Source organism: Oreochromis niloticus, linkage group LG3 (genome assembly GCF_001858045.2).
Source record: "Oreochromis niloticus isolate F11D_XX linkage group LG3, O_niloticus_UMD_NMBU, whole genome shotgun sequence".
NCBI lineage: Eukaryota > Metazoa > Chordata > Actinopteri > Cichliformes > Cichlidae > Oreochromis > Oreochromis niloticus.
In genome coordinates, this window is record NC_031967.2 from 38,655,834 (window position 1) to 38,678,664 (window position 22,831).

A 22,831-nucleotide genomic window follows, 5' to 3' on the forward strand; every position below is an offset into this window, starting at 1 on the left:
TCGAAGCCATCCAAGTTACATGGTTTATTAAAATAATCAGATCAGAGCGTTTACATTTATGTTAGACTAATTTTAATTAACTGCTTTAGCCCACTTACAATGAAATAAAAAAAATCTAGTCATCTATTGGAAGCAAAAATAACTTGAACTCCAATTTCGAAAACACAACTTTAAAAAAAAAATGTTTTTAGGCTCTGACTTGTATTATGGGTATGAGTCTGTGGTCTGGGAGAGAGTCCTATAACTCTGTCTGTAAAATACAGTAAATAATGACCAATGTTGGGCAATTAATTATATAGTTACTTCTTCAAAAAAGTAACTCAGTTTGGCAAACAACAAAGGTTTTTGGAGCTATTTTTTTTAAATGCAGCCAAGGTGGTTTAAAATAAACATTTCAAACTATTTACAGAACAATCAGCTGTTCTGCATCAAATCTGATTCCACACAAATTATTTGTGCCACTCCAAAAAAATTATTTCTGTCCACTATGAGATAAAGGAGAACAACAGTCTGATACCTGCAGGCCTGACAACAGGAGATGTATCACTGCTGTAACACCTGTAACAGTGTGGGAGCTCAGATTACGTCTGCCGTGTTTCATGAGGCACAGCTGGTTGTCTGCAAATCACAAGGTGTTTGGCTTTCTTAATTCAGTGTAATTGATTAGCAAAGAATACCACATTGATTCAGTAACTCACACTGCCGTGTCTGACATAGAAGTAAAAGCCACTCGCCATTCTCATCTGACAAAATATTGTTTTGTTTTTTTTATAGTCGAGTTATAGAATAGAATAGAATAATCCTTTAATTGTCCCACAAGGGGAAATTTGGTTGTAACAGCAGCCAAAAAGACACATATACAAACAAACAGTACACAGGACACAGAACAGAAACATACACAATTTTTTAATTATTTACATTAAGGACAATGGTTACTATATACAGAGAGTACTGTACAGTTATTAAATTAAATAAAAATATCTACAAATAAGAGGCAAACCAGGTTGTAGTGCGAATCGGTTGGTTAACTTACAGTGCTGATGTAAACATCTATGATTGTTGGGAGCAGTTCTGATTGTACAGTCTGACAGCTGCAGGGAGGAAGGACCTGCGGAAACGCTCCTTCATGCATCTAGGATGCAGCAATCTCTCACTGAAGGAGCTCTGCAGTTCAGCAACATTTACATGCATGGGGTGGGAGACTCTGTCCATCAGAGATGTTATTTTGGCCAGAGTCCTTCTGTCTCCCACCACCTGCACTGGGTCCAGGGTGCATCCCAGAACAGAGCTGGCCTTCCTGATGAGTTTATCCAACCTCTTCCTCTCAGCTGCCGATAAACCGCTGCTCCAACATACAACACTGTAAAAAATGACAGATGCCACCACAGAGTCATAGAAGGTCTTTAAAAGCGCTCCCTGTACTCCAAATGACCTCAGCCGCCTCAGCAGGTAGCGTCTGTTCTGACCCTTCCTGTAAAGAGCATCAGTGTTGTGGCTCCAGTCCAGTTTATTATTCAGGTGAACACCCAGGTACCTATAAGAGTCCACTATCTCAATGTCCACTCCCTGGATGTTCACCGGTGTCAGTGTGGTGGGTCTGCGTCTCCGGAAGTCCACCACCAACTCCTTGGTTTTCCCGGCGTTGATCAGCAGGTGGTTCTGCTGACACCAGCAGAGTTGTACCCTTTATCATATTCAAGAAGGTGGAGGTGGCAGCAGGGCAGGATGGGAGAGCAGAGAGGGAGAGGAGGCATGGAGGAGCTGTCCACAGAAGTGTCTGTGGCACGTTTTTTTTTTTTTTTTTCTGCCATGTGACATCCTCACACAGAGAGAGGAGCAGGCTAATCAGCAGCAGTGTGGCAAACGGGGGTGATTCAGATGAGCAGATAGTTATTTAAATGCTGTGGTATGAACACAGTTATGTATGGACAAATCCCATGTTTGCTGGGTAGTGTTTGCGTGACCCAGCATTTGAACTCTTTGACCTCATAAGCTGTCCCCTACATGATGATGTGAGCCTTTAATGTTCATCCAAACTTGTTTTTTGTTTTTGCTTTTTAAATCAACTTTGAAAAGTTTTTTTCTAGTGAATATCTCTCTATTAGCTGTTATTATCTTATAATATAATATTATCTAATAATATTATTTAATAATATTGAAACTATTATACATCCTGTGAAAAAAGATGCTGCAGTTATTTTAAAAATGCTTTAATTAGTTTCAAATAAGATGTTTGTGTTGATCTCTCGCAAACTCATGAAGTTATGAGGCCTCAGAAATACTAAAATCATAAATCAAACTTTAAGTCTGCCTTTTTATTTACAGCAAGGTTTATGATAAGAATGTAAAATGTTGCTTGGCTGCATTATATGGATCATAGTGTATGTAAATTTAGTGAAGTCTACCAAACAAGAGAGCAGCTGGTTCAAGTCCAGCCCTGAATAATATTTCTTGAACTTGTGGCAACATTTAGTATAAGTCAACAGAACCGGCTCTGAGCTGCTTATATTTAATTTTAATTTCAAATCAAAGCCACATAAAACATTTTAGACACTTGAGATAAAAATGGTGGTCACGCTCTGCTCTGACTAAGCTCTTTGTAGAGGTTAGGTCACAAGTTGGTGCATTATAACTAGAGCTGGGCGATAGATCGATAACGATATGTATTGCGAAATAACTTTTTCTCGATAGAAAAATTAAACTATTGCGATAGGCCTCATCTCTCTTGTCCTCTTAAAAAAATAAAAAAAAAAGAACAACCAATCCAAATTAAGTAGCGCAGAGCCGAACCAATCACCGCCGCAGCGTCACGTCACGTTACTTGTTACGTACAGCACAAGTGCCAAGGTGCACATGTGTATTTGTTTTGCAGCCGTGCAGCCCAGATAATGGAGGTAATGGAGGAAATGGGTGTGCCGACTAGAGAAAAATCAACCGAGAGCGTGAGCGAAGGTTACCGAAGAGAAAACAGATGATGGTTCCAATGCCGGAGAGATTGTCACTTGGTGTTCGCTCGCTTTGTGGTAGAGTATCACTTCCTGTTCAAACACAGTGGTGTTTCTGAGTAGCTTTTCTGCTTAGCAATTTAATTTAAATCTTTTGATACATCCCTTTTTCATAGTATAATCTTAACGTGCTTCATCTGAATCACCCTTTCTGTGTGCTCACTACCTAATTTATAGCCAAAGTATTCACTCACTGTCTCTTTACTGTTTCGCTAGCTTAGCTCGGCTCGTAGCCGACTCGTTAGCACCATGGCTACTTCACCTGTCCCTCCTGTACTTTCCTGCTCATTGTGTCAGATGTTTAGTTACTCCTCGACCTCCTTTAGCAGTAATGATACCTGTAACAAATGTAGCATATTTGCAGCTCTGGAGGCCAGGATTACTGAATTGGAGACTCGGCTTCGCACCCTTCATTCACCCGTAGCTAGCCAGGCCCCTGTAGCTGGTGCAGCCGAAGATAGCGTAGGCCCCGCTAGCTGTTCCCCGGAAGACCCCAAGCAGCTGGGGAAAGAGGGCGGCTGGGTGACGGTGAGGAGGAAGCATAGTCTTAAACTGAAGCCCCAGGTACACCACCAACCTGTTCCTGTGTCTAACCGTTTCTCCCCACTCGGCGACACACCCGCCGGAGCTCAAACTCTGGTAATTGGTGATTCTGTTCTCAGACATGTGACGCTAGAGACACCGGCAACCATAGTCAATTGTCTTCCAGGGGCCAGAGCAGGCGACATTGAAGGAAATTTAAAACTGCTGGCTAAGGGTAAACGTAAATACAGTAAGATCATAATTCACGTCGGCAGTAATGACACCCGGTTACGCCAATCGGAGGTCACTAAAATCAATATTGAATTGGTGTGTAACTTTGCCAAAACAATGTCGGACTCTGTAGTTTTCTCTGGTCCCCTCCCCAATCAGACCAGGAGTGACATGTTTAGCCGCATGTTCTCCTTAAATTGCTGGCTGTCTGAGTGGTGTCCCAGAAACGATGTGGGCTTCATAGATAATTGGCAAACCTTCTGGAGGAAACCTGGTCTTGTTAGGAGAGACGGCATCCATCCCACTTTGGATGGAGCAGCTCTCATTTCTAGAAATATGGACCAATTTATTAAACCCCCCCAAAATATGACTATCCAGAGTTGGGACCAGGAAGCAGAGTTGCAGTCTTACACGCCTCTCTGCAGCTTCTCTCCTCCTGCTAACCCCCCAAAAACCCATCTCCATTGAGACCGTGTCAGCTCCCAAACAGGCAAAAAACAAACTAAAAACCAGCAATAAACAACTTAAACATAAAAAATCACAAAGAAAGAACAATACAGTATCCACATCTGAACCAAAGAGTAAAACAGTGAAATGTGGATTATTAAATATTAGGTCTCTCTCCTCCAAGTCTCTGTTAGTACATGACTTAATAATTGATCAACAAATCGATTTACTCTGCCTTACAGAAACCTGGTTGCAGCCGGATGATTATGTTAGTTTAAATGAATCAACACCACCGAGTCATTCTAACTACCAGAAATCTCGAAGCACAGGCCGAGGGGCGGTGTGGCAGCAATTTTTCACACCAGTCTATTAATTAACGAAAGACCAAGACAGACTTTTAATTCATTTGAAAGCCTGATGCTTAGCCTCGTCCACCCCAGCTGTAAAGCTCAGAAACCAGTCTTACTTGTTATCATCTATCGTCCACCTGGGCCTTACACAGAGTTTCTCTCTGATTTCTCAGACTTTTTATCTGATTTAGTGCTCAGCTCAGATAAAATAATTATTGTGGGTGATTTAACATCCATGTAGATGCTAAAAATGACAGCCTCAACATCGCATTTAATCTGTTATTAGACTCAATTGGCTTCTCTCAAAATGTAAAAGAACCCACCCACCACTTTAATCACACTCTAGATCTTGTTTTAACATATGGCATAGAAACTGAACATTTAACAGTGTTTCCTGAAAACCCTCTGCTGTCTGATCATTTCCTGATAACATTTACATTTACAATAATTGATTACACAGCAGTGGAGAGTAGACTTTATCAAAGTAGATGTCTTTCTGAAAGTGCTGTAACTAAGTTTAAGAATATAATCCACCCACTGTTATCATCTTCAATGCCCTGTACCAACATAGAGCAGAGCAGCTACCTGAACGCTACTCCAACAGAGGTCGATTATCTTGTTAAAAATTTTACCTCCTCACTACGTACGACTCTGGATACTGTAGCTCCTGTGAAAACTAAGGTCTCAAATCCGAAGTACCTGACTCCGTGGTATAATTCTCAAACACGTAGCCTAAAGCAGATAACTCGTAAGCTGGAGAGGAAATGGCGTGTCACAAATTTAGAGGGTCATCATTTAGCCTGGAGAAATAGTTTGTTGATTTATAAGAAAGCCCTCCGCAAAGCCAGAACATCTTACTATTCGTCACTGATTGAAGAAAATAAGAACAACCCCAGGTTTCTCTTCAGCACTGTAGCCAGGCTGGCAAAAAGTCAGAGCTCTGTTGAGCCAACAATCCCTTTAACGTTAACTAGTAATGACTTCATGAACTTCTTCACAAATAAAATTTTTATCATTAGAGAAAAAATTACCAATAATCATCCCACAGATGTAATATTATCTACAGCTACTCTTAGTACCATTGATGTTAAGTTAGACTCTTTTTCTCCAATTGATCTTTCTGAGTTAACTTCAATAATTAATTCCTCCAAACCATCAATGTGTCTTTTAGACCCCATTCCTACAAAACTGCTCAAAGAAGTCCTGCCATTAATTAATTCTTCGATCTTAAATATGATCAACCTATCTCTAATAATCGGCTATGTACCACAGGCCTTCAAGCTGGCTGTAGTTAAACCTTTACTCAAAAAGCCATCTCTAGACCCAACAGTCTTAGCTAATTATAGGCCAATCTCCAACCTTCCTTTCATATCAAAAATCCTTGAAAGAGTAGTTGTCAAACAGCTAACAGATCATCTGCAGAGGAATGGCTTATTTGAAGCGTTTCAGTCAGGTTTCAGAGCTCATCACAGCACAGAAACAGCTTTAGTGAAGGTTACAAATGATCTTCTTATGGCCTCTGACAGTGGACTCATCTCTGTGCTTGTCCTGCTAGACCTCAGTGCTGCATTCGATACTGTTGACCATAATATCCTATTAGAGCGATTAGAACATGCTGTAGGTATTACAGGTACTGCACTGCAGTGGTTTGTATCATATCTATCTAACAGACTCCAATTTGTACATGTAAATGGAGAGTCCTCTTCAGACACTAAGGTCAGTTATGGTGTTCCACAGGGTTCAGTGCTAGGACCAATTCTATTTACATTATACATGCTTCCCATAGGCAGCATCATTAGAAGACATAGCATAAATTTTCACTGCTATGCTGATGACACGCAGCTCTATCTATCCATGAAGCCAGGTAACACACACCGATTAGTTAAACTGCAGGAATGTCTTAAAGACATAAAGACCTGGATGGCCGCTAACTTTCTGCTTCTTAATTCAGATAAAACTGAGGTTATTGTACTCGGCCCTGAAAATCTTAGAAATATGGTATCTAACCAGATTCTTACTCTGGATGGCATTACCTTGGCCTCCAGTAATGCTGTGAGGAACCTTGGAGTCATTTTTGACCAGGACATGTCCTTCAGTGCACATATTAAACAAATATGTAAGACTGCTTTCTTCCATTTGTGCAACATCTCTAAAATTAGAAATATCCTGTCTCAGAGTGACGCTGAAAAACTAGTTCATGCATTTATTACTTCCAGGCTGGACTACTGTAATTCATTATTATCAGGATGTCCTAAAAACTCGCTGAAAAGCCTTCAGCTGATCCAAAATGCTGCAGCAAGAGTACTGACAGGGACTAGAAAGAGAGAGCATATTTCTCCTGTTTTGGCTTCCCTTCATTGGCTTCCTGTTAAATCCAGAATTGAATTCAAAATCCTGCTCCTCACATACAAGGTCTTAAATAATCAGGCCCCATCTTATCTTAATGACCTTGTAGTACCATATCACCCTATTAGACCACTTCGCTCTCGTTCTGCAGGCTTACTTGCTGTCCCTAGAAAATTTAAAAGTAGAATGGGAGGCAGAGCCTTCAGTTTTCAGGCCCCTCTTCTGTGGAACCAGCTTCCAGTTTGGATTCGGGAGACAGACACTATCTCTACTTTCAAGATTAGGCTTAAAACTTTCCTTTTTGCTAAAGCATATAGTTAGGGCTGGACCAGGTGACCCTGAATCCTCCCTTAGTTATGCTGCAATAGACATAGGCTGCCGGGGATTCCCATGATGCATTGAGTTTTTCCTTTCCAGTCACCTTTCTCACTCACTGTGTGTTAATAGACCTCTCTGCATCGAATCATATCTTGTTATTAATCTGTCTCTCTTCCACAGCATGTCTTTATCCTGTTTTCCTTCTTTCACCCCAACCGGTCGCAGCAGATGGCCGCCCCTCCCTGAGCCTGGTTCTGCCGGAGGTTTCTTCCTGTTAAAAGGGAGTTTTTCCTTCCCACTGTCGCCAAAGTGCTTGCTCATAGGGGGTCATATGATTGTTGGGTTTTTCTCTGTATTTATTTATTATTGTGCTATCTACTGTACAATATAAAGCGCCTTGAGGCGACTTTTGTTGTGATTTGGCGCTATATAAATAAAATTGAATTGAATTGAATTGAATTGTCGAACGGAAGGGCCACAGAAGTTCCGTAGTGTGAAGGTATTTCGGCTATTTCAAGTTTGACAAAAAACAGAGTAGCGCGCACTGTAAATTGTGCCGAAAGCAAGTCTGGAAATACAATAAAGCGGTGCATGCTCAATCTCTGACTGAAAGTACTCATTCGTCATTCGGCTTTTGTCAGACTAAAGTAACCGTTAAGACTGTTTGAAAAGCTAAGCTATACAACAAGGAGAGATTGAGAATTTCCTTTTAGTTCTCAGTTTATTTGATATTGACAAAAGTTAGTCAATTTTGTCTGTTCTTCTGTAAAACGACCTAAGATTTATTTTTAGAATTAATATTTTGTTTCTAAGTGGAATTGACAATTTAGTGGTCTGTTTTGTTTGTTCTATTTTGAAACTTAAATGCTTTAGCGGCTGCCTTTTGTGTAGTTTGCAATATTTGCCTTTATTTATCTGAAAAAGTCTCATGTTCCTTAAGTACATCTACCCTGTTGAACTTATTATGGGAAATAAATATTTAAATCAAAACAAGCTGCTGATTATTTCACATTTTCCTTGTGAGCAACGGCACATTTAAATCTTACAAATATAGTTATTTGGCTTATATCAAGATATATATCGTTATCGCCTGAAATGAAAAAAACATATCGTGATATGAAAAAATCTTGTATCGCCCAGCTCTACAAAAATCCATCTCAGCCCTGCCCGTCGGGCTATCATAGGAAGGAAAAATGTATGTCAATGCTTTTGCATTCTTTCCCAAATGTAGCTGGGTAATTATGTCGTTGGCATCGATGAGCCTCTGTCAATATGTGACATATTGAAATCGCGTTTGAATGTTCTTTGCTTTTCCTTTCACTTTGCGATTGTGCGAACTGTGTGTAATGAGCGGCAGCACTGATTGATGAATGACAGATTAATTGCGCACCAATTCCTCTGGCATCGTCTTATCAATCGTTAGCTTACTATTCAAACGTGACAAGTGGAATCTCCCACAGCAAGCTTAAACATGTGAGAGGTTGATTGCGCAGAGAATCGCTGACCGTTATGTAAGTACATGTGTAAAAGCAGCAGGATTTACGCAGGTATTTTAGTTCTGCAGAGCCAAATAATAAAGGTCAGGGTGAAGAAGGGGCAGCCAAAGAAAAGCCTACCACAAAACGGAAAAGTTATGACAAATCAAACAATGAGGGAAAAAGAAAGCGCAGCTTTTTTGGTTTCATGGACAAAAGAATTTCTGTGGCTGGAATATGACGACCTAAATAACATCATGTTCTGCCGGGTGTGTTGTAAGTTTCCCTCAATTTCTGAGTCGACAAACGCCTTTGTTACTGGGACCAGTAATTTTAAGAAAGACCCCATCAGAACTCATGAGAAATGCAAGAAATGCATTATTGCTCAGTCTGCAGTATTTTTCCCAGAACAAATACCAATTGCAAAAAACTTACTAAAAATAAACCTGAAAAGTCTGTTTAGAACAGCGTACTATGTTGCAAAGAGTGAACTACCATTGGCAACATTTAGCAGTCTTTGCAAACTTCAAAAAGCAAATGGCCTCGATCTTGGTTCCACTTGCCTCTTACCCTTGATTTCAGTGGAAATTTCAGATTCAGGATCTGACACAGACTGATTCATGTTCTACACAGTTCTTACAAGTTCATAGAAATTTCTGTTCAATTAGAACCAAGTATTTGAGTTGATGACTGTAATTTTTATACAGTTGTTGTGATCTGTATTTTAATTTTCTGATTAATTTTTGTTTCCTTTACAATATTATACATTAAAGTATAATATTGTAAAGGAAACAAAACATCAATCAAATTGTCCTCTTTTTTTTTTTTCCGGCTACTTAAATTTATTTTGGGCTGCCAAAAACTGAAGAGTGCCTGCCCGAAGGGCTACCAGGGATTTTGAAATTTTGCGAGCCCTGCCATCCATGTATAGAAAGACAGGGATTGTGAAAGAAACAAAAAGAGACGAGGACTGAGTGTTGTTCTTGTTCCTGAAGGTGGTTCTTTGTGTCTCTGACGGTGTGTTTGTGTTTATGCTGCAGAATCAGGCTGGTGCTGAACATCAGGCTGTTAACTGCAGAGCATCAGACCTTATCTGTGGATCCTCCCGACGGTTTCTCTCCCAACTCCTGGAGTTGGAGGACATGGATTCATGGAGGACTTCAGCTTCTTGCAGCTGCTCCTGCTGATAGATGTCATTGCTGTCTTCTCCCTCTGCACTGGCTGCTACGTCTTCTTTGTTTCTGCTTTTCTCTTTGTCATGACTGTGAATCAGGCAGCTGTGCTGAAAATATGATTGTTCTCCTTATAATAAAAGCTGGAAGCTGAAAATCCTGCCTGTGCTGAGACATTTTTTCATGAATGATCTTCACAGCAAAAACAAACACAGGACAAAGGAAACTGTGGGTGACGTCATCTTTAGTTCATAGAAAAATATATAAAAATATTAAAGACACCACATTCATTTTAAGAGCCAAAATGAGTGTAGATCATTGAACCAAACAGCCTAAAATGTGTTATCATTGTTATTAGTATTGTTAATATTATTTATCAGCAATATGGACAGTTGAATGTTTTGGCACCTGCATTATTCTCATTTTCATTATCAGTTCTGTTCATGGCTGATTGTTGTAAACTTGTTATAACAGAGGGGAGATGGGGCAGCAGAAATGAGGAAACGTGAAAAGTTTGAAGAAGCTGTTGGCAGTATTTTATTAAAGTATCAGATTCATTCATTGAAGTCTGTTCTGGGTTGTTGGGGACAGGAGGCCGAGCTTTCTCCCGTGGGCCACACGCAGGCCTAAACAAGAAGCTGCAGTGATTCTGCACCGTGGAAAATGTTTAAGTCTGAAATTAATTTTATATTCATCTTCTAATGTAACCTAAAATCATCCTCAACACAAACATAACAACTTGTACCTAAAAGATTTATTCAGTGACATTGAGGACCTGGCGCCCAGATATGTGGACATCACATTTTGGGTTGTCTAGACCAGAATACTACATTTTGCTCTACAAGGTCCTGATATCCACTCACGAGGACATTATACTGCCACTGTTCTATTGAAATTTAAAACAAATGTCCTCTTATGTGGATCTCATTTTCTCAGAAACAAAAATTAGGTTAAAAAAAAATAAATCTGGTAATTCTTTGTTTTTACATTCATCAGGTGCTGATCAGCCCAAATATCAAAGAGAAATTAAAAATGCATGCTGTGGAAGAGTTCAGGTCTTAGGAGGTTAATGCTCACTATGATCTTTGAGACTTTGGAGAATAATATTAACACAAATGTGTCCCAGAAAAAAAATAATAATTCAAATTATTTTTGTGATTGAAAAACGTTTAAATGTTGATGTGATTTTGTTTTTCGTGTTTAATTATTTGGAAGGAGGCTCCATGATGGAGCACTACGGGACTAAATATTGGTGTTAACAGAAGGACTGCATGTACACTGAAGAATACTTATTATGAATGATTATAGTAATAATTCCTTACTCAGACATTCATTGAATAGTTTATTTAATGTAGTATAGTCTGTATAAATACGCATGCAGTTGAATAAAATGTATAATAAACAAAAGGATTATTAATGGAATGTTCCAGAAATGCAAACTTGAAGTCTGAAGGTTCTCTGTCATCCAGGTCATCGTAGTCTAAGGAGCTTGGAAAGAAAAGCGTCTGGACTTCTTTAAGTTGCTTGAAGACGTTTCACCTCTAATCCGAGAAGCTTCTTCAGTTCTAAGGTCAAATGGTGGAGAGTCCCAGATTTAAACCCAGTGGGAGTTTCCCCCCAGACGCTTTTCTTTCCAAGCTCCTTAGACTGCAAACTTGAAGATTAAATGAACAGAATAAAATACATATTAATATCAATTCCCTTTCCTGCATCCTCAAACACATTCAGAGATATGTTTTTAAGACGCTGAAAATATGCAGCTACCAGAAATATATTTAACTAATGAGCGCAGGAGCAGGAAGGTCCACGCAGCTGCGGTGGGTGCTTCCACCAGCATCCAGCCCACAAGGCCGAGAATCCAAATGTCCTCCACAGGACTGACTGGAAAGTAAACTTGTCCAGGCTGGCAGACCAAAGTTCCTCCTCTGCTGACAGCTACTCAGGGTCCTCGTCGATTGTCCCGTTTTCTTCGTCGGCTGCAGAGAAAGGGGAATGGTAAATGGTAAATTGCCTGCATTTGTATAGCGCTTTACTTGAGGACCCCAAAGCGCTTTACACTACATTCAGTCATCCACCCATTCACACACTGGTGTGAATGTGTGTGTGGCACACATTCACACCAGGACTGGCAGGTCCACGTCTTTATACGCGCTCCTTTCGGTGCTCTGTCCATATATGACACACAACCACACCCGGAATTTCACGCTGCTCTTCTCGTTTTCGTGCGACACCTATGAAGTCATGAGGCCTCGGTCAAAGTCACTCTGCCCTCTCATCCAAATTATACTGATGTTGTTATAGCGGACGCTCTGGACCACTATCTCTGAAACGTGATCCTGTACTGTTCCCTGGTAATAACGTCCGGTCAGAGACGGGAATGATGTCAGACTGGAAGAACTTTATTTACAACGAGCCCACATCGAACGCACACTCTCGCTGGCGAGTAAGGACGTGGTTCTGTAATTAATCCAAATAAGAAATAACATAAACATCTCTCTTGCTTGTCTATCATTTCTCATACTTGAGTATTACAGAGAACACCATACCAGATTACAAAGGGACAGATCCAGATACCAGAAGCAGAGCTTAGAGTAATAACATAACAGGATGGCATGAACACAGAATCATAATCAGTTTAGGCCAATTCCTTCATTTGTGAGTCAACACCACCCTCTAGTGGACACAATTACTCAGTCAAAGGCCGCCATGTGTATGCAGGCTTTATAAACAAGAACGGGTTCGTATGCTAACCTAGTAACTCCATCAGGTAAAATCTTTGGGAACATTAACTCTCCACAATAACTGAAACAACTTAGAAATGAGGAATATCCTGTGGAGCCAGGCTACTACTTATTCCTACAGCATAGCTACTAACTCAAGGCAATAGTAACAGATGTCTACATTGGTACATTAACAGTAACAGACATAAATACATTCCCAACGTGACTTACTGGTTCTATGAACGCACACTTGCCCGCCTTAGTCCGATTCAACTCAGCGTTACACTCCGACTACACAGCAAGGAGAGAACGGGTGAGCACTCTGATTGGCTGTTGGCCCCTGAGGGGATCATGCTCCTCCCATGCAGGTAACGCATGCCCTGGCCGGAGGACTTTTTAACACTTAGTTTGACACCATCGAGTAAAACGTCCAAAGAAAAATGGTTTTAAATGTGCTGATATGGCTTTCATCCAGATGTAAAGAGAGACTGAAAAACTATTAAACAGCTGATAGATGATCATCATTAAGATCAGTTAAAAATAGCACAGCAGTGACTGAGAGCACACAGAAGATAGAGACAAACACAAATGTTAGAGATGTCTTACAGTATACAGCAGTTTAATGGTCCTGCAGATTTAGTAATAGTCATAAATGCCCCTATTTTCCTTTTGTTGTTGTTATTAAGCTTTAGTTATGAAAAAATGCTTTATGAAATAAAGTGCTGAATTGGCAGCAGGAGAGTTTATCTGCTGAATACAAGTAAAACTGACTTTATTTTACATTGAACTTGTGCTTTACGCAATTAAAATGAAATGTTATTCAGTAGTAATTTTTCAGGTTGATTCCTCCATGTGTGAGTGGATTCAAGCGTTACATCAAAAAGCTGTCACATTGTGTCACATTAAGACTTTTTCTTTTGCTATTTCTGGCTTCCTTTGGTAAACATTCTGACTGCAAAACCTGAAGTTCAGGACACATCTATGGTTCGCGCTGTTGTCTCGATAAGTTTACTTGTGAAACTCAATGTGAAACAAACATTTTAGTACTCAGAGATAACATCACATTAATTCTTGCCCCAGCATAGAAGTCTCGAGTGACTGCTTGAGGTTTGAGGCTTCACGGGTCCCTGAAGCGGAATGACTTGAATGCAGTGTGTGTGTGTGTGAGTCGTCTTTTATCAGTATTGATGGTGTTTAAACAGGAAATTACTCGCACAATGTAACTGAAGTAGCTTTGAGTGGTTAAAGTCATTCAATAGTAGATTAGCGTTAGTTTAGTGTCATTAAGCCACTGAATGAGTCCATTGAGCTTCAGCTGACAGACGGCCAGCCTGTCAGTTGTCTGACAGTTTTGTTGTGAATGCAGTGTTAGTGAGTGTAGAGAGTGGCAGAGACCAGTTTCAGTTACATTCAAGCACTCATATTATCACTGAATGAACCAGTAACCCTTACCAGCAAAGTCCCAGATTCAGAGACCTAACTGGGGTGATCCTGACTGTAAAGCTGCTGTAATGCCAGCAGTCATTCACAGATCTAATGATTTCTGCTCTTTCTTGTTACAGAGCGCACTAAACATTTTACAGTTTCTAATTCATTGAACCTTATCCCACACAACTATATTGTAATCCTCTCGGATTGGTCACTGAATAAACATGCTGTGGTAGCACACACACGGCCACTAGAGGGCGTATCTCAGCTATAACAGAGAAGCTGGTGGCTTTTTAGGATTACTTGGGTGCAGCTGCCAGTTATTTCACAGATCACAGATTAATGTGCAGAGAAATTGACTTTATTGTCCTCAGGATTAGAAATGAGCATATCAGAGGAACAGCTCAGACTGGGTAGTAACCCAGAGACTGAGGTGGTGAGTGTCGTAGCAAAGTGCAAGGCTTTGCAATACAACTACACTGACAAGAGTGAAAGGATCATCTGCTAATGTGATGGCAAAACTGTCTGCCCCAAAAAAAAAAAAAAAGCCCATTACTGACTGAAAGATTAAATGTTTCATTTCTAAACTCAGAGAAAATCAGATTATGTAAGAGGGAAGTTCTGTGTATCACATATTCCCACTTATGCAAATCCTGCAAACACTTAAGTTGCTCGGCACACTTCACAGTTATGACCAATACTGAGATTACTCAGCAGTTTCTGTTTTAGACAGAGGACTTTAGTTGCAGTATTTAGGAAAGCTTTTCACGTTTGACCTCTTTGTTCATTAATGCAGGTACGCTGGATTCTTCTGATACTGACTTAAGAGTGTCCCTGGTGTCCAGCAGGCTGACGGTCGACATCTGGTAAGAAATCTTGTGCTTTCTGTCTTTTGATGAACTGCCCTTTTCTTTCTGTCAGTGAAATTTGTAATACAAAATCCAACATCAATCATAAAGGTTGTCAAGCAGGCTTCGTCTTTTTGGCTACTGATTGATTGCTCAGTGATTTAGATTTAGGGTGTTATAGCCTTAAAGTTTTATCAGGATATTTCAATAAATTTGTGATATTATTCACAACAATATAGGAAAAAAATATTGAATAAATAAAATACTGAATAAAGCATGTCGTTAATTTGTTTGAATTAACAACATGCTTCTTCTTCTGGCACTTGGTTCACATTCACTGCCCGCTTGTTTCTCTTTGCTCACGCGCCGTCACAGTCTGGTTGTCTTCTTGTGTTTCTTGTTTGTTGGTCCTTCTCATGTCACCTTTGATTCCACACTTTTATTACTTGAGCCACAGTGAGTGTGTCGGGGCAATGATACTCAGCACTCCTCTTATTTCAGCCTCAGAGTTCTCTTTTATTTACAGTAATATTTATTTGACTGATCAGTTCTGAGTCTGTCATTATTTACCACAGATGATTGTGGTTCATGCTCTCACTTTCTCACTGTTGACAACACTGTTAATCTTATCACTGTTATCTTAAATATATTCAGTAGTGCCGTGTCTTTATTACCAAGTGGAACACAAAGCTCTGAAGTAGCTGCAACACCACCATTATCTCTTAATGAACTCAGCATTTCCAGGAAGGACCCAAATTCAGAAACCTTGGATTTCTTTGTTTGAGGTGATCCCGACTGTAAAACTGATGCCGATCATTTCAGTGCAAATTTGTTGGCAGGTCAAAGTTATGTCTGTGTGAGGGACTGAAACCTGCCTGGTTACACAGAAACTTACTTTGATGGTTCTTATTATACTCAAGCAAGTACACAGTTTACTCCACTGTAGGTCTCATTGGTCTGTTTCTACACACTGAATGTTGAGTTTAGTGTCTCTGCTGAAACTGTGGAAAATAAAAATGCTTCCTGCTCTTCATGGTGCCACTCTAAGTCCTTTGGTGCAGTTTCTGTATAAGCTAATAAAGCATTCACATCTTCCTACTTCTGCAAATCCTCGAAACACTGAACTGTGAAGTGTGCTAAACAGGTTATCAGTAATACTGAGGTTCAGTTCAGTTCATTTTATTTCAAACGTGCCTTCACAATCATTACAAAATATCATTCCATTATTTGTTTTTAAAAGAGTAGGCTGAAGTATTTACTTATTTGTCCCTACCCCCTCACGTTTTACCTCTCATTCATTTAATTTTCTTTTAGTCTTAAATTAAACAAACAACATATGAAACAAAAGTAAAGCAAAACAAAACAAACATACATACATCAAAAACAAGAATTAAACAAGCCCCACCACAGTATAGTTTCTTTCATATGAAAAAGACAGAATGAGTAAATTTGCAGATTCACAAGTTATGGAAAAAAAACAAAAAAGAACTACAACACCATTACCAGCAACATTACCGTCCTGGGTTAACCCTGTTTTCTTCATTCTTATAATTATTTAAAATTAGTTTTTTATATTTTATTTCAAACTGGTTTATGTTTTTACTTTCTTTTATTTCTTCTGTTAGACTGTTCCATAACGTAACTCCTGCAATTGAGATAGACATACTTTTTAAAGCTGTTCTAGCACTTTGTATTTTTAAATTCCATTTCCCTCTTAAGTTATACCCACCTTCTCTTTCTATGAACAATTTACAGATTTGGAAGCAATTTATTTCTTACTTTATACATTATTTGCGCTGTTTTAAGCTTCACAAAGTCTTGGAATTTAATAGCTTGCATTTTGACAAAGAGTGCATTTGTATAGTCCCTGTACCCCACATTATTTATTAATCTAATGGCCCTTTTCTGTGTTATAGTTATTGTTTGTGTGTTACTTTTGTATGTGTTTCCCCAGACCTCTACACAGTAGCTCAGGGGTGTCAAACTCAATCGCACAGGGGGCCAAAACTCAAGGCACACTTTAGGTCGCGGGCCAAACAAGATAAACATTTATTGAACACACTAAAACAATGTTTGTTAAACATAAATATGAATAAAAACAGAGAGGAATATTATTCCAGATTAAATAAACTTAAACCCCCCCCCAAAACTTTTAACTTTAAATATTTTGCTCTTCATAAAAATATATCCTGTCACAATTATGCAAGTTAGAAATATGAACATGCTGCCAAAAACCCCAGAAAAAATTAATGAAAGCATATACAAGGTTGGAGCCGCATGTAGACGGAGCTGGGGCATTGCTTCACGAATGGAACTAATAAACTGTGCGGGCCATTCAGTGTGGTACTTTCCCTTGAGTGTATCATTACACTGCAGCTCCATCTGAATCTGCACAGGTGCAGTTCAGCAAAGTCCGCTGACTTGGTGCAACATTACTTGGCAACAGGGAAAGTGAGGCAGGCTGCACTGGTGCATTTGTGACAGCTTCACTTGAAATGCCTTCACCGCATCATACATGTCCATGAACTGACAGATTTCCTTGCTGAGGTCAAAAACTCTATTGAGAATTTTTATCCCAACTCAGCCAACCGACCTCTGTATGATAAGGAATGTCGGCAAACTCTGAATCTATTTCCAACATAAAAGACTGAAATTTACGGTGATTTAAACTTTTAGCTCAGATAAAATTTAGGGTTTGCGTTACGGTGATCATTACATGCTCCATTTTTAGGACTTTACCACACAGCGTTTCCTGGTGTGTGATGCAGTGATATGCTGTTAACTCACCGGTACAGTTCTCCTCCTGCATCTTTACTCGCATCCTGCTGACTAGTCCGCTTTTTTCACCGCACAACACCGGCGCTCCGTCTGTTGTAAGTCCAACAAGTTTGTCCCAGGGCAGTTTCATGTCGGTTACACTTTGACATACGTTTAAAAAAATGTCTTTTCCTGTCGTTGTCCCGTGCATTGATTTAATGTTCAATATTTCCTCTCCACGGATGAAGATGGCCAGCTGTGCAATGTCCACCATGTCTGTACCTTCATCCACAGCAAGAGAGTATGCAATAAAGTTTTTGCTTCTTTCATACAACTGTGTTCTTAAATCAGTGGCCATCTCACAAACCCGATCAGCAATCGTATCTCTCCTCAGGCTCACATTTGCCAAAATCTGCGTTTTGTCTGGACACAAGACGTCGCGCAGCTTCATCATGCAGCTCTTCAGAGTGGTACCGGGCTGATTTGGCTCCTCTGCTACAATAAAACTTGCTTTCACAACAGCTTCACTTTGTGATTTTGCTCTGGTTAAAAAAGTCTGCTGAAATGTCAGATTCTTCTTTAGCTCTTCTACTTTCTGCAGTTTCTGCTCTGCATTTAGGTTTTTCAGCTTATCCTGACGTTTTGTCTCGTAGTGCCGTCTTAAATTAAATTCCTTAATTACAGCCACATTAGCTCCACTAATAAGACACACGGGTTTACCGGCAATGTCTGTAAACATACATTCAGTCACCCACTGGCGCTGAAAGGCTCTGCTTTCAGAATCAACTTTTCTCTCCACCATTGTGAGCGGCTAGCTTCGCAATAACAGAAGTTTGACTTGATTGAACACCGGGAATGTTCCCAGATAGCCTAGCGTTCAGCGAGGAGGCTGCAGCGCTGCATTATGGGATCTGTAGTTAGTATATTATTAGCGCCTCATATCGCCTATGGAACGCCAGGACTGCCATAATGAATTACTTAAATACGCCATTAAATAATTAATTAAATGTGGCAATAATTAATTAAAATGGGAATTAATTAATTAAATACATAGTCATGACACATGTAATTAATTAATTATTGACACATTTAATTAATTATTTATGTATTTCACATTTTAATTAATTATTGACACATTTAATTAATTAATTATTGACACATTTAATTAATTATTTATGTATTTCACATTTTAATTAATTATTGACACATTTAATTAATTATTTCATGATATATTTATTTATTTCATTTTGGCAGTCCTGGCGCCTGGCTCTCATCATGAATTAATTTTATCTGTCAGCCTCACCCATCAAACTCAGGGGGCGGGGTTAACGCTGATCGACTCAAAACCATTGCTTTGGCCTGGTGGCCATTGTTTTTAGCCCACAACAACCGGCAGAACTGAACTTTGAAAAACCCTGTTTGTGTGTCACCAAATACCGTTTTAATATTTTTTTAGCCGAGAATGTAGTGGTTTAATCTTCATATGTCTGATCGGTTTGTCAAGATACAGCCTCTTTGCAAAAGTGCTTCGATGATTTCGGAGATGTCTGCCCAGTCTCACGGCAAAGCGTGGGATAGACCCGCTCGCCTCGCCAGCAATCGAGCTGTTGTTACCGCCGACAAAGCGCAGGCCCCGGTACACAGCTGTAATAACCCCCGCTGACACTGACTTATTTTACTGAGGTTATATTTATCGGGGTGTTATTTCCTGATGTTCGTATGTGTCATACGTGTTTCAGTCGCCAATTCTGAATTATAACTAACATTAAAAACATGTTTAAGGAGGAGAGAGAGCAAATAAATTCGATTAACAGCTGATCTTTGGGTTTCTGTTCAGTAATCAGCGTGACCTGCGTATAAACGCATAAAAGAGAAAACGTTGGTGTTTCCGTCATGTAGTAACTGCTGGCTTTAACTGTACAAAGGTTGTTCTACACTATGAAACACATACAGACTTCATGATGTTCGGCTAATATTTTTATTGTGAATATTAATCATGAGGGTGACCTGTACACCACGGAGCGAGGTCAGCATCTCTCCACGATATCTTCAGATCTCTGAGTTAACACAGAGTTTCCCAGCTGACTATCTAACTGTCATCTACGAATATGTCACGGGTCATATCAATATGATTTTACAGAAAAGCATCCTTAATACTGCCAACTATTCCAGAGACGTGAAAATCTACAGCATAAAGAACACAAAATTATAGCAGTCTAACGCAACACTGTAACAGAGATGAACCGTCAGTTTGTCGCAGATCAAAGTGGAATGAAAGTGATTGGTTGAACAGGTGTTCATGATCTGTGTTATCTGCATTTTCATCAGTGTAAGAGACTCAGCAGCAGATTAGACTAACAGTTATACATTTAATAAATTACCAAATGAATCCACGATCGAACCTGTTCCGACAATTTGAGTTTGTATTCCCTCAGCTGCAGACTCGCTGCTGTTTAAATGTTTGAGAGGAAGATTAGATATAAAACAAACATCAAACATAGACTCAGTCTGCGGTCACATTTGATATGAGGCCAGCACGGATATTGGCTGTGTCCTGTTTTAAGATCATACATGTAAAATTGTTGTCTGACCTCCGTCGATCCAGCCGCTCAGAGTCCGTGGTTACCATGGTTACTGCATAAGCAGCTATAATGTAAACATTACGCAGCATGGGTGTTTATGTTTTTCATTGCAAAAGAACTGTCTGAATGGTTAACTGACGTTAACTTGGATAAATTATAGTTAAGGAGTATCACAGATAACGCCCATGTGAGCTGCTGAAATCAGTAGGCTATTACTGAAATACACGTGCTATATCATAAACTACGATATAAATAGGGAGGTCCTATTAACATGTTTAGTTTTAAAGGACACCTTCCTGCCTTTAGTCTCATTCATGAGCAGTATTAGTTTTCTTCTAACATCCAGAAGTCTGCACGATGTGTTTCATAGTTTGTAACAAACCTTTTACAGTTAAACATAACATGACCGAAAAAGCAAAAAAAAAAAAAAAAAGAGAGAGAGAGAGAGAGAGAGAGAGAGAAATCACACAAATTATATGTTAAGCTCATTTATTTTTAGTTAAGTAAACTCTAAAAATTCTAACATAGCTGGTGCTTAGAATACAGTTAAATAACTATTAAAAACAGATGATATAATATTTCTGTCCAGGTTGCAGTCTTCATCTTGAACATGCTGTTGCAAACTCTGCTCCTCTCGGTGGAAATGCGCCTTCTCTTTCCTCTTTGTATAAAAACATTTTAAAAGTCAGTTTAATCTCAAAATTCACTGTTAAATCCGAAACACACCAGATAAAGAAAAGCGAATAGTTCAGTCTAACACATGTGCCAGTGAACCATTAAACGTCTGTAAAACTCTGCAGTTATGAAACATAACTTTAATTTGAGCCAAACCGATTTGCTCAGTTGTAAATAAAACAGCGAAGTAAACGTGACCCGACAGACAAAACCTGAGTGAATTAAGTCCAGCGTTTAACCACTGAGAGCTAAAACTCAGGTGAGGTTTCAAAGCTGTGTGCAGGTAATTGGACATCAGCTGCCGATAAAGTGGCTTCGCCTACAAAGTCCTCTGTAAGGAAACAAGCTCCAGCAGCTCTGCGCTCGGGAAAAATACTATATTTACTTATGTTGTGCAGAAAAATGCGCTGACATTGCGTTATATCAAGCACCGGCTGCCCAGTTAAACTGTGACTATCACCAGGTAACGTGGGCGTGTTTCTTGAATTAGCAGCAGGTGTTAAACAGCTGACAGGTGAGGAGGACGCATGCAGGTAAACTGAGGGCCTGCTGAGCTGATCGCTGGTGTCCTGAGAAACATGTCAGCTCGTTCTTTATGTTACAGAAGCACAGAGACACAAGACCAGGCGGAAAGAGTCGATCGTTCGGTGAAAATGCGAATCTGCGAATGCAACATGTGGAACACGGAGAGTGGAATATGTAAACAAACCGGTTGACGTAACCCCCTCGGTGCACTCTGCATGCTGACTGTTAGCAGAGCTACTGAAATCTCTGAAAACATCTGAGCACTTTTGCAAACATGTTCTATGTTGACAACCTGACCAGACATGTGAAGATTACAGCGCGACATTCGCGGCTAAAACACTGTTAAAAGTGTAGTTGGTGACAGAAAAACGGGCTATTTTAAAACTACACCACCACCATTGCTGCCTGTGATTTGAAACGCATTCTGGGACACCTGGCTGCCTCAAGTCTACAGAAGCAATCGATTATCTACGATCGACCTGTTTTGACTTACATTGCACGGCAACCAATCAAATGTTAGAGAAGCTGCATGGGCAGCGTTAACCCCGCCCCGTGAGTTTGATGGGTGAGTCTGACAGATAAAATTAATTCATGATGAGAGCCAGGCGCCAGGACTGCCAAAATGAAATAAATAAATATATCATTAAATAATTAATTAAATGTGTCAATAATTAATTAAAATGTGAAATACATAAATAATTAATTAAATGTGTCAATAATTAATTAATTACATGTGTCATAACTATTTATTTAATTAATTAATTCCCATTTTAATTAATTATTGCCACATTTAATTAATTATTTAATGGTGTATTTAAGTAATTCATTATGGCAGTCCTGGCGTTCCATAATCGCCGGGCCATACAATAATAATACATCTATATAAAATGACCTCGCGGGCCGGATATAAATGTACGCCGGGCCGGATGTGGCCCGAGGGCCTTGACTTTGACACATGTGCAGTAGCTCATATATAGCAGTATTAAAGCACAGTAAATGGTTGCTCAGCAGTTTCTGTTTTTAGCCAGATGGATTGACTTCAGTAAAGCTTTTCACTTTTTACCTCTTTGTCCGTTAACGCAGGTATGCTGGATTCTTCTGATACCCACTCAAATGTGTCTCTGGTGTCCAGCAGGCTGAAGATTGACATCTGGTAAGAAATCCCTGCTTTTTCTCTTTAAGGAACAGCCTCAGTCATGTTTGCCCTTTTCTTTATGTCTGTGAAATTTGCAATACAAAATCCAACATTGATCATGAAGTGTGTCTTGCAGGTTAGCTGTTTTCACTATTGATTGATTGCTTAGTGATTAAAATTAGGGGAGGCTGTTATAGCCTTCAAGGTTTGTCAGGATATTTGAATAAAAAGCGTCTTTTTTACAGCAGTATAGGAAATAACTTTGAATAACATGTCAAACAAATGAATGAAACAC

The 22,831-nt window shown here is 39.6% G+C and overlaps 1 protein-coding gene across 6 annotated transcripts in view; it reads left to right on the plus strand.

Annotated features, from left to right (window-relative positions):
* Positions 1-22,831, plus strand: part of LOC102076476 (ankyrin repeat domain-containing protein 46) — a 59,883-nt gene that overhangs the window by 11,412 nt on the left and 25,640 nt on the right. Inside the window, exons 1-2 of one of the 6 annotated variants that reach the window (XR_002059805.2) lie at positions 14,601-14,880; positions 22,485-22,554. The exons of 2 other annotated variants lie outside the window; for them this stretch is intronic. The gene's annotated coding sequence lies outside the window, so the exon portion shown is untranslated. Of the gene's footprint in view, positions 1-14,590; positions 14,881-22,484; positions 22,555-22,831 lie in introns of those variants that run through there. 3 more of the 6 variants (XR_002059806.2, XR_002059807.2, XM_005463127.3) reach the window with 3 other exon arrangements.